Below are 12,177 nucleotides of genomic sequence, written 5' to 3' on the forward strand. Positions count from 1 at the left end.
TTTTTTTAAATAAAGCAAAAACATTCAGTAACTGAAAGTTAAAAAATTAACATATGGGCTCAAGAGCATAATGGAAGGGACAGAGGAAAAAAATCAATGAAACATAAGATAGAACAATAGAAATTATCCAGTATGAACAACAGAAAGAAAATAATCTGGTGGGGGGAGTGTGGAGAGATGAACAGATCCTGAGGAACTTGTGAGACTATAACAAAAGATTGAACATCTATGTCATCAAAGTTAGGAAAGGAAAGGATTAAAAAGGTAGAGCTAAAAAATATTCAAAGAAATAATGGCTGAAGTTATCCCAGATGACATTCACCTACATATTCAAGAAGCTAAACAAACCCCAAACTGTATAAACATAAAGAAATCCATGCCATATGAACATGGTTCTTCATTCACAAAAAGTGATCTGTTTAAATTAAATATAACCCTCATGTCAGCTATCTTGGCTGGCACTCTGCTATTTTTGGGCCACCATATATTGTCCTACTGGCACAATGAACCTGATTGGCCAATATTCTTCTTGACCACTAGGAACCATCAGTTTGGAAGGATGAAATGGGCAACTGGTTTCATGAAATCACATTGTATCTCAAGCAAGGTATTTAACCTGAATCTTACAACCTGGAGTTGAAAGCAGTAGAAGATACAGGCACTTGTTTCTGTCTACCATCATATAGGCCTCTGTGACTTTTATCTAAAAATAGACAAACACAAATTTCATTTTCCCAGTTGTAAATTGATCCTTTTGAAAAATTATTATTTTTCAAACTTTATTTTTCAATTACAGTTTGCATTCAACCAAAAATTATTTTTGAGTGAAAATGACTGTAGCAGCAGATTAGAATCAGGCAAGCCTCAAGTCAGCAACTATATATATTGGGAAGACCCCCACCAAATTGAAAAAAACCTCCAACATTTTCACATTATCCATATGCATTTGGGGAACCCTAAGAATGACAGAAAAATCTGCAGCCAAGAAATGTTATATGGGGGCAACCCACCACCTGGGGAAATTTTGGAGAATATTTTACTGAAGAGTGGAGGTATCAACTGGGATGGGGTTTCCTAAGAAAGATTTGTTCCTAGGATGAACTCACTTAAAATGAGATTAAGAACTATTGGAGAGGAATGAGCAGATTCTGGAACTACATTCTCTTGGGTGAAGACCACATTATCCCTAGGGAGTGGCAAAAAACCCAGTAAGGTTAAAAACAGAGAGAAGGGGATTACATCACCAGAATTTGTGATGGAGCTTTTCCTTTCCATGGGATAGAAAGAGGGAGTAGTAACAAACTAAAAAGTGTAGTACAGTACTGATCAATTTTTTTGTGGACAGATGGAAGTGGCAAGCCACTCAGTTTCAGTCCTAAACGTCAAATGACAACAACTCTAACAAATGGAAAATTGTAGAAAGATGGAAGATAATCTCAGTGATTCACTAGGGACTCTGCCCTAAGAAGTAAATTAAAAGAATCTGTCTGAAACCGATGAGGTATTTGAGGAGTACCAAGGCAAGGAAAAAACCTCTGTCATTATGGTGCACCCACTGCCAGTTGAGCTTCACTAAAAGGACAAGTCTATACATGAGGCTGTTAAGATGACTCAAAGAAAAAAGATGATTTGCAAGGTAGACAATAAACCTACAAGAAGGAGCTGGGACAAAGCAGCCTGAAACAACCTAAAAATCCTACTCTGCTCAGCCATCCACCCACCCTGAAGTAGGATGAACATTTATCATCGAAATTTTTGAAGTTCAAAGAGTCCAAGAATAATTTCAATGCCAAGTAAGATGTCATATGAACTGAAAAGTTTTCCAAGTAGCTGATGCAACTGAGCTAAGGTACAGGACAACAAAAGACTGGAGACGAGAGGAAGTTGTAAGGGCCTTTGCTCAGGCAGTTGGTATGGGGATATGTAGAAGGAGGTCAGAGAACATACAGGGAGCATTTAGGGATTGGGCTAATTACAAGGCAATGGTGAATCGAGAGAGAGAAATCCTCATGAGAATCATGAAGAAGATATTTTGCTGGTCATCACAATGGCTAGATGCTGTACAGCAACTCCATTCAATTAGTATGGAACCCCTGGGTTTATCAGCCCCAGGAATGGCAACAAACACTTTTAAAAACTTTGAAATTCAGCACTTGGCCCTAATAATGTGAAATGGGGAAAGATATGACTTTCCAATTATTGCAGCCAAAAGGACAAGAAAGTCAAAATGAAATGGTTGATGCTGATTACTTTCTAGAAACCATCTAGCAAACAAACTTTTGGTGGTGAACTAAATGCCTGGGAGTGGTGAATCCCTGCAACAAACCAATGATAGTATTTACCTCTTCAGAGAGAAATAGAAAGAGACTGAGGAAGAATAAGAGGGTGTTAAGTATTTTTATGTAGTCAAATATACATTTACCACATGATCCTACAATTCCACTCCTAGGTATTTACCCTAGAGAAATAAAAATTTGCATTCCTACAAAAAACCTGTACATGAATTTTTATAGAAGTTCAAAACTGGAAAGAACCCAAATGTTCTTCATGGGTGAATAGACAGACTTTAGTATGTTCACACAATAAAAGGACAATAATTGTCAGTGATATAAGGAAATGCACTATTGATACAGATGACAATATGGATGAATCTCAAATGCATTGTTCTGAGTAAAAGAAACCAGAATCATAAGGGTACATGCTATATAATTTTATTCATATATTGGAAAAGGTAAACTATGAGGGTAGAAAACAGATCAGTGGTTGTCAACAGGTGGGGGCAGGGGAGAGGGGTTGACTACCAAAGAGCACAAGGGAACTTTTTGTGGTATGGAAATTTCCTGTGTCTTGATTTTGGTGGTGGTTACACAACAGTACACATTTATCAAAACTCATGTAACCATACTTTTTAAAAGGGTAAAGCTTACTGTATATGAATTATATCTGAATAAACCTGACTTTAAACTTTTAATCTGATTATCCAAAGAGGCTACATTGGAGAAAATAGGCTGTTCTGGTTCATTCCTGTTTGGACCTGGCTTCAGATCAAGGGCAGAACCCTAACTGCCCCCCACCACCACCAAAAAAACCCACCTCACTTGAACTCAACTATCATCTCCAAGAAGAGACCAGTGTCTCTACTCTTTAGGGAGAAAGGGTGTATCCTAAGGCACAAAGAAGAGTAATACATTTTGCCTTCCTGTTATTTCACTTTACATATGAGACTCTGCATTGAAGGAAAAAGTCATGGGTTCCAAGAACATAATTACTTCCCAAGGCCACACTGGGCTTGTTGGGGAAAATACAGAAGGAAATAGATATCTGGACTTTCCCACTGAATTCTGGATACAAATCTAATTTATTTTAAAAGCTCCTCAACTAGCCCTGGCTGGTGTAGCTCAGTGGATTGAGCGCGGGCCTGCGAACCAGATGATCGCGGTTCGATTCCCAGTCAGGGCACATGCTTGGGTTGCAGGCCAGTTCCCGGCAGGGGCCAGTTCCCTGCAGGGGATGCACGAGAAGCAACCATACATTGATGTTTCTTTCCTCTCTCCTTCCCTTCCCCTCTAAAAAGATAAATAAATAAAATACTTTAAAAAAATAAAATAAAAGCTCCTCAACTGTAGGCATTGTTTGTAGGATGGGAAAATTTGCAGAAGTACATGAAATACCACAGTTAGCACCAAAAACTGAATTGGTTTAAAGTGGGCATGTATTAGGAACCTCAAGGATTTCTCCCTTTTTTCTAACCTAACAAAGTCATCAATTTTTGTAATGCTACCTCAATGCAACTAATTTTAATGAGTCAGCTGGATGGTAAAGCTCATTGAAAGAGTCACACATGAGCTCAAGCTGGTATAAAGTCTATGGCTACCTAAAATTCCAACAGAAACATTTTTCCAATGCTATTGATGTCATAAAAGAAATGAGGACAGTAGTCCAAAAACTGTTGACTTGGAAGTAGAGCTATTACCAAGGTTCATACATGAACATTCCTGTCTAATTTGGAAAGCAAATGTAACTTGAACAACTATGCTCCATTATGGAGATTTCAATCTTTCCATAGGCACTAGTAGTAACCTATGGCTATTAATTGACTGGAGAAATTCTTGTAAAATTCCCAACTTATCCATAGGAAGTAGTTATATTAATATCAATTGATGTCTATGTATCTTTAATATTTATTATTATCCTCTAACTAAATAATCTTGGAGAGAACTACTAACTGCAGGACTAAACAAAATACACTTCAAGGTTGACTCCTTTCCAAAAGGAAAAGCTGGGTGCGAAATCTGAATAAGTTACCTTGGAAAGTGAAATTGGGTCAAGGAGGTTGAAATTGTTGCCTTTGGAATTCCAAAGGAGCAATCCATTTTGAGGATGTCCAGACACCATGGTAACAAATTCAACCTATTTATTTCTAATAGTCAATAGGTTGTTGGATCAGTGGAATATTGAGTATTTGGTGAACTCTATTTGGTACCACTTCTGTTAGTTTTCCTATTAGAGGAGAAGGCAGTCTTACATAACAGTTAGGTGAAAAGGTTTTGGAGCCATTTTTGCCATTATTCAAATTCTATCTGTGCCGTTTCCTAGCTATGAGAACTTGGGCAGATTATTTAACACCTCTGTGTTTTAATTTCTTCAATAGTAAAAGTAGGTATAGTAATAACAATGACTTCATTTTGGCATTGTTGTGAGTAGTGACTTCATGAATGTAAAATCACTCATAACAAGCAATAGTTCTTATAAGTATTATCTATTAGTATTACTATTTTTTTCTAGGGGTCCAACGTATGAAAGTTAGTGAAGAACCCTGGCTGGTGTAGCTCAGTGGATTGAATGCCAGCCTGTGAAACAAAGGGTTGCCAATTCGATTCTCACTCAGGACACATGCCTGGTTTGCAAGTCAGGTCAAATAAAATCTTGAGTAGTTTTTAAAAAATATTTTATTTATTTATTTTAGAGAGAGGGGAAGGGAGGGAGAAAGAGGGAGAGAAACGTCAATGTGTGGTTGCCTCTCACGTGCCCACACTGGGGACCTGGCCTGCAACCTAGTCATGGTGCCCTGGACTGGGAATCAAACAGGCAACCCTTCAGTTCACAGGCTGGCACTCAATCCACTGAGCCACACCAGCCAGCGCTAAATAAATAAGATCTTTCTATAAAAAGTGAGTGGAGAAGTAAGAATTGGGAACATTGGATGCCTTGGCCAAAGTGTGCAGTGAAACTCCTAAGACTTCAAAACCAGAGACCTGAGCTGGATCCTCTTCTCTACATTTTTTGTTCCTGGCCAATACTATGTGGAGGAGGGAGGGCCAGGAACACCAAAGTACTACATACATCCCTCTCTGATAGATAGGTCCCAGTTTCCCTTTTATACTTCTGGAAAGCCCTGCCATAACTAACTTAAGTCAGCATAAGGATCTGTATTAGTTTCCCAGGACTGCCATAATTAGTTACCACAAACTAGGTGGTTTTAAACAACAGAAATTTATTCTTTCTTAGTTCTGGGGAATAGATAGAAATCAAGGTATACAAAGTGCCATGCTTTCTCTGAGGGTGCTATGGGAGAATCTGTTTCATGACTTTTTCTTACCTTATGGTGTTGTTGGCATTCCTTGGCATTCCTGGGCTTACAGACACATCACTCTAATCTCTGCCTCTGTTATCACGTGGCATTATCCTTATGTGTCTCTCTGTCTTTGTGTCTCTTCTCTCCTTATAAGAAGAAGAGTCATATTGAATTAAGGGGCTACCCTAATGACCACATCTGCAAAAATCCCATTTCCAAATAAGATTAAGTTCAGAGGCACGGAGGATTAAGACTTCAACATGTATTTTGGGAGACAGAATTCAATTCATGGCAGGATCTAAGACAATACACATTGCAGTAAAAGAGTCATCAGCAGAAGTTCACAACCGTTTCCCTTGGGGGTCAAAACCAGAGACAAATGCAAGAGTTACTCATAGAATACCACCTGTAGGAGATATAAAAATGTACCACTAAAATATCACATTACAAGAAGGATAGTTAGCTAATAGCCCCAGTTTCTACCTGATGGTCCACCACCATGTTTGTGTCAAGACCATGCTTCCGAGACAAATGATCGATATTTCTCTCCCTTTCCCTCTCTCTAGAAATAAATAAAGTCTTTTAAAAAACAAAACAAAACAAAAAGACCATGCTTCCCCCGGGTTACCAATAGTCACTGACTGAGAATGGTACAAGTACTGGTACTGACCAATTCTGTGGAACACAGGATTCTTCTAACCCAGCTGCCTGGCTCAAACTTTCTTTGAGCTATACTATTGGCTAGGACCCTTTCTAGTCAATCCTTCCTCCTCCCCTCCTTTCACAGGTATCAGAACAGGATTGCTGTCTGATGGCTCTCCCTGCCTATTTTTGCCTCTTCCTCTTTATAACCCACAGGCATTTCTCCCATTAAATTTCTTGGACATCTAATCCTGTCTTGGCATCTGCCTCTTCGAGGTTTTGAATAGACACAAATTGTATTCTTGATAGGATCCAAGAAAGCAGATGATTAGATGGAATTTGGGGACTGGATTACTCTACCTGCTGGACAAAGAGGATGCCATTCTGAGTTGTAGATAGGAACAGATATTCCTTTTCACAAGATGATGACCCAAATGCTGAAGATTTCACCAGTAGTGACCTGGGGAAATAAATGCCCAGTAGAAGGGAGAAGGTATGATGGTTCTGGCAGTTGAAAGCTAGGTCAGCAAAGTTACTAATTTGTATTTATGTTCTACAAGTGAATAATGAGATTGAGGGCTGTTAACAAGAAATTATAAATATAATTGACTAAGTATAAGAGCTAGAGGATCTTGTTGATAGCTTGCGAAGATGCCCATTTCTCCTTCAGTAGATGTGCAGACACATCAGAAGAACAGACTCAGGACTTGAGAGTAAGAGCCTCAAGATGGTTAAATGCTCATCCCAGGCAAGTCTGTCACACTAAACTCAGAGCCCTGATTGAAAAAAATCTGGGGCCAGGAAAAACAGAATGATGACATCTGAATAAATGCTCCTAATATGTTGACTCTGTAGATTTCCCTGGATTCACAGAAATTTCAGAGGTATCCCACCATTCCCTAATAAGAGCTAAGACTTCTCTCATGCTAGAATATGTCAATGAGTCCTCACCCCACAAAAAAGATGGTTTTCCCTTCAAAAACTGTCCTAATATTTTGTCCTGGTTGCCAAGCTAATAAACTGAGTTAAATCCCAGCATAACCCAACTGGAGATATGCTGAGCCTGGTAAGGGAAGAAATAGATTATACAGAAGGAGCTGCAAGAATTATGTAACACATAATGGAATGAGCCAGATGAGTGCCCTTGGAATTGGATTTTAAGGTATCTGATCAAGGCAGCTAGAATGTAACATTGAAGAAGCAAGAATTTATCAATTTGAAGATTCTTTCTTGAGAGGTGGATTTAACATCTTGGCTAGAATCCCAGGGATTAAGCAAACTCACTACTAGGGTGGCTCTTAGGTGTTTGGAATAAGCATAGGCCCATGCTGAGTGAAGTGGAAATGCCTGTATTTCCTGAAGGATGGTAGAGGAAGGAATAAAGAGGCTGACAGAACTGTACATGATGGAATGGATATATCATGTGAGGTCAGCAACACTATCAGATTATGTTCCATGGGAGGCCCAGAAAACTCATTATTGACTAAAGCCATCAGGAATGTACTGGTGAGAGGGGCACCATCATTACTAAGAAATTCATCAGTGGCTCTTACCTGCTGGGTAGAGCTAAGTGTAAGAAAGATGGTCACAGAGCTGGACTCATTAATGTCCACAGGATCATGGATCCTTGAAGTAATAGAGGTTAGGTGACAACAAATAATGTCAGAAGCCAAAAAACTGCAGGCACATAATGACTGGCAATACTTTGTCAGAAGAGGAGCCAAGGGGGCTTGTTGTATAGCATTGTAGCACGCTCAGAAGGCAAAATAGAGGGGCAGCCAAGAAAAGTTGTACTTAGCATCTGCAACCAGAATGGAGGAGGAAGCTGAAGTCAGTTGCCTCAATAAAAATTGTGACTATAAAAGGGATAGCATGAGGGAGATCTTCGTGGTGACAGAACACTTCTGAACCTTTATTGTGGTGTTGGTTATACAAATATATACATATCATAAAATGTCATTGAATGATCTACAAACATACAAAATAAACAACTGTGGAAAAGAGGTAAAATCTGCACTAATATCTGTAGTCTAATTAATTATATTGTGCCAATTGATTTCCTGGTTTCGACAATGCACTACAAATTATGTAAGATGTCCTCATTGCGGGGAGCTGGGTGATGAGCATGTGGGACCTCTCTCTACTATTTTTGAAACTTCTTGTGAATCTCTATAGTTTTTTCAAAAGTGAACAATAAGGAGCTTTGGAGCAAAGTTCAACACTCAGAGGCATATTGGCATACAGAGTAATGGCAGCCCTCAGGCTGGAAATGCTGATCTGTGTAGCTGTGGTTTATTATGAAGCAATAGGTATGTGAAACATGGTTGAATTATTGCAATTCCACATTTTTTAACGCAGAACAACAACCAGGTGTATTTTGAGCCTAAAGCAAGGAAAATACCTACAAGTAGCTCAAACTTTGTTATTTTTTTATTGAGATAACAGGATTATTCAACAGAATTGTTTTTCACAAACCAAGGAAGAAAGTCCTTGTCAAAACTTATAACATGGAAGAAAATCCCTTGACAGTACTTATTCTTCTAAGAAATGTGGCAACACCAACAATCTTGATGGCACAGAGGACAGTATAATGTGGAAAAACATGAATTCCAACTCTGAGCTGAAAAGTGATTTAGAATCATCAAGTTATACATGTAAAGAAATTTTAGAAATACTTTCAAAGGTATTTATATTGCTATATATTCTATATACTCATAAGAGTGATATATGAAAAATACTATGTCTACATAAGAATAAAATAACTTTCAATAGGTAAAAATTAAATATTATAAGTGCAAATACAACATTATAGCATGATTTAATTGGCAGTCTTTTTATTTTGTTAGTGTAGTGATACATAAAATAATGGTACACTTTACATTTGATGGCATCTTAGAGTTGATGAAATACAATATCTGGGAATAAGGCCTGGCCATCCTGGGTGAATAACTTAGCCCCCAACAGCACAGCTTTAACCATGTATTAACCTCTGCCTTTTGGATCTTGAAGGTGCTCATGCCCACATTAGGACCCATATATTGGCCATTTCTAAAATGAGGCAGCTCACCCCAGACAACCTTAACCTCACCATGCCTTAGCTCCATTCCAAACTAGAGCCCTACCTTCTGTCCCCACAACAAGAGGCACTTGACCTCTTCAACCTGCTCCAACCTCCATACCATAGACTTCACCTGTCTCCGTCAACACCCCACCCAGTTGCTTCAGCTTTTGTTCTATACATAGAAGATATTAACATATACTAAAGAATCCTGTCTGGCCAACATGGAGGCATAGGTGGAAATACTGTGCCTCCTTGCACAAGCAAAATTAAGGACAACAGAGATTTAGAAACAAAAATACAACCAGGACAGAAAATTGAACTGTATGGAAGTCCAACAACCATTCACCCAGACCGGTAAGTGGGGTGGAGTCGGCAGCCGGCAGAGAGGGGTCACAGCAGGAAAAGGCAGTGGCTGGCAGACCCAGGTGCAAAGGAAGTGCAGGGCTGGCAGACCCTGGGCGGGGGAGGAAACAAGCAGACCCAGAGAGACATGCAGGTCGGTAGGCTAACTGCGGTCACACATTTGCACACAGATAAACCAGGCAAAAACTGGCAGCAAGACAGACCACACAACCCAGGACCCCAGCTATTGGAAATAAAGCCTAAAAGCACTGATTGAAAAGATGCCAGGAGAGACTCCCAGCCTCACAAGAGAATTCACTGGAGATACCCACAGGGTCCTAGAACATACACAAGCCCACCCACCCAGGAACCAGCATCAGATGGGCCAAATTTGCATGTGGGAAGCAGCAGAGGGGACTGAAATCCAAGAGACAGCAGAACAAGCGCCACTGTTCCCTCTCTGACCCCGCCACCACATACAACGTCACAACCCAGCCACTGGGTTGCCCTGCCCTGGTGAACACCTAAGGCTCCGCGCCCTCATTTGTAACAGTTGCAAACACATGAAAACCATATGGCTCAAACAGAAGAGCAGATCAAAGCCCCAGAGCCATTACTTCTAAGTGACCAAGAGATAACCAACCTATCAGATGCACAGTTCAAAGCACTGGTGATCAGGATGCTCACAGAACTGGTTGATTGTGGTTGAAAATTAGGTAAAAAATAAAGGCTATGCTAAAGTGAAATAAAAAAGTACACAGGAAACCAATAGTGACGGAAAGGAAACTGGGACTCAAATCAATGGAGTGGACCAAAAGGAACAAAGAAACAACCAAACAGAAAAAAATGAAGGAGCAAGAATTCAAAAAAATGAGGAGAGGCTTAGGAACCTCCAGGACATCTTGAAACATTCCAACATCAGAATTATAGGGGTACCAGAAGGGGAACAGGAAGAGCAACAAATGGAAAACTTATTTGAACAAATAATAAAGAACTTCCCCAATCTGGCGAAGGAAATAGACTTCCAGGAAGTCCAGGAAGCTCAGAAAGTTCCAAAGAAGTTGGACCCAAGGAAGAACACATGAAGGCATTTCATAATTACATTAGCCAAGGTTAAAATGAAGGAGAGAATTCTAGAACCAGAAAGAGATAAGGGGACAGTCACCCACAGAGGAGTTCCCATCCTACTGTCAGCTGATTCTCAAAAGAGACCTTACAGCCAAGGAGGGGCTGGAAAGAAGTATTCCAAATCATGAAAGGCAAGGACCTACATCCAAGATTGCTCTATCCAGCAAAGCTCTCATTTAGAATGGAAGGGCAGATAAAGTGCTTCTCAGATAAGGTCAAGTTCAAGGAGTTCATCATCACCAAGCCCTTATTATATGAAACGTTAAAGGGACTTATCTAAGAGAAAGGAGATAAAAATATGAACAATGAAAGAACAGCAAACTCACAGTTATTAACAACCACACCTAAAACAAAAGCAAAGCAAGAGGACAGCTAGATCAGGAGCGGAAACATAGAAATGGAGATCACATGGAGGGTTAGCAACAGGGGAGTGGGAGGAGGAAGGGGGGCGAAGGTACAGAAAATAAGTAGCGTAGACAGTGGGGAGAAAATAGACAGGAGGAGGGCAAGAGTAGTGTGGGAAATGTAGAATCTAAAGAACTTATGACACATGGACATGAACTAAAGGGAGGAATATGGGTGGGAGAGGGTGTACTGGGTGGAGGGGGGTGAAGGGAGGAATATAGGACAACTGTAATAGCATAGTCAATAAATACATTTTAAAAAACATATGCTACATGAGTGCCACTGTTTACAGCAACATTGAAGGGGAGAAAACAACACTTACTTAGGGACAGATACACCATACCACAAAGTCCAGGTTTTATAGCATCAGTGCAATAAATTCACAAAACTATATTACAACTAATTAATTAGAGTTTAAGACCTGTTACCAAATATGTCACATTTTTGGTCCTTAGAGGTTCATTCCACAGACTTCAACTACTCTAAACTTGTAGCTACTGAGAGGAAGAATGACTCTAAGATGCTTTCCAAGAGTTACAAAATCTCTACAGACTCAAGGCCATCCATCATCTCCTAAAGTCTGCTCTCCCCAGCAGCCCTCCTATTCTTCAGAGAAATATTCAGAGAAAAAGTCAGATACCAGCATAATCACCATCTCCTAGGCCACATCTACAGTGACCAAAGCAGCTAACACCATAAAATGAGAACTGAAAAATTAGTGGTATAAGATTATTTTGTACTGGATCCTGATGGAACACAGTAAGACTTTTGTCCTTAATTAGCTGGTCTTGGAGTAAAAGTCATAGGCACAAGTCTTCATCTCTTATGTACTTTAGTTTTAGACAGCTGAAATATGAAATTAAAAGTATGCTAAAAATCCTAAACGCAAGCTTTTAGAAGCTTGCTATTAAAAAGCTTTTAAGGACCTACTAACTTGAATGCTAAGTGCAAGGGGACAAGAGTTCTAAGCCTGTCATATTCCCCATTTCAGAGGTAGAATCAGTATTTTCTAGAAATTGCTAAG

At 39.6% G+C, this 12,177-nt stretch overlaps 1 long non-coding RNA gene across 1 annotated transcript; it reads left to right on the forward strand.

Moving 5' to 3' along the window:
- Positions 1-11,815: 11,815 nt before the first annotated feature.
- On the forward strand, positions 11,816-12,146 carry LOC118994902 (uncharacterized). The gene is made up of 2 exons (XR_005068159.1): positions 11,816-11,988; positions 12,044-12,146. It is a non-coding gene; the product is annotated as an uncharacterized LOC118994902 (long non-coding RNA).
- The last annotated feature ends 31 nt before the right edge of the window (positions 12,147-12,177 follow it).

Source organism: Sturnira hondurensis, unplaced genomic scaffold (assembly GCF_014824575.4).
Source record: "Sturnira hondurensis isolate 20B ecotype Veracruz unplaced genomic scaffold, ASM1482457v3 Scaffold0009723, whole genome shotgun sequence".
Taxonomy (NCBI): Eukaryota; Metazoa; Chordata; class Mammalia; order Chiroptera; family Phyllostomidae; genus Sturnira; species Sturnira hondurensis.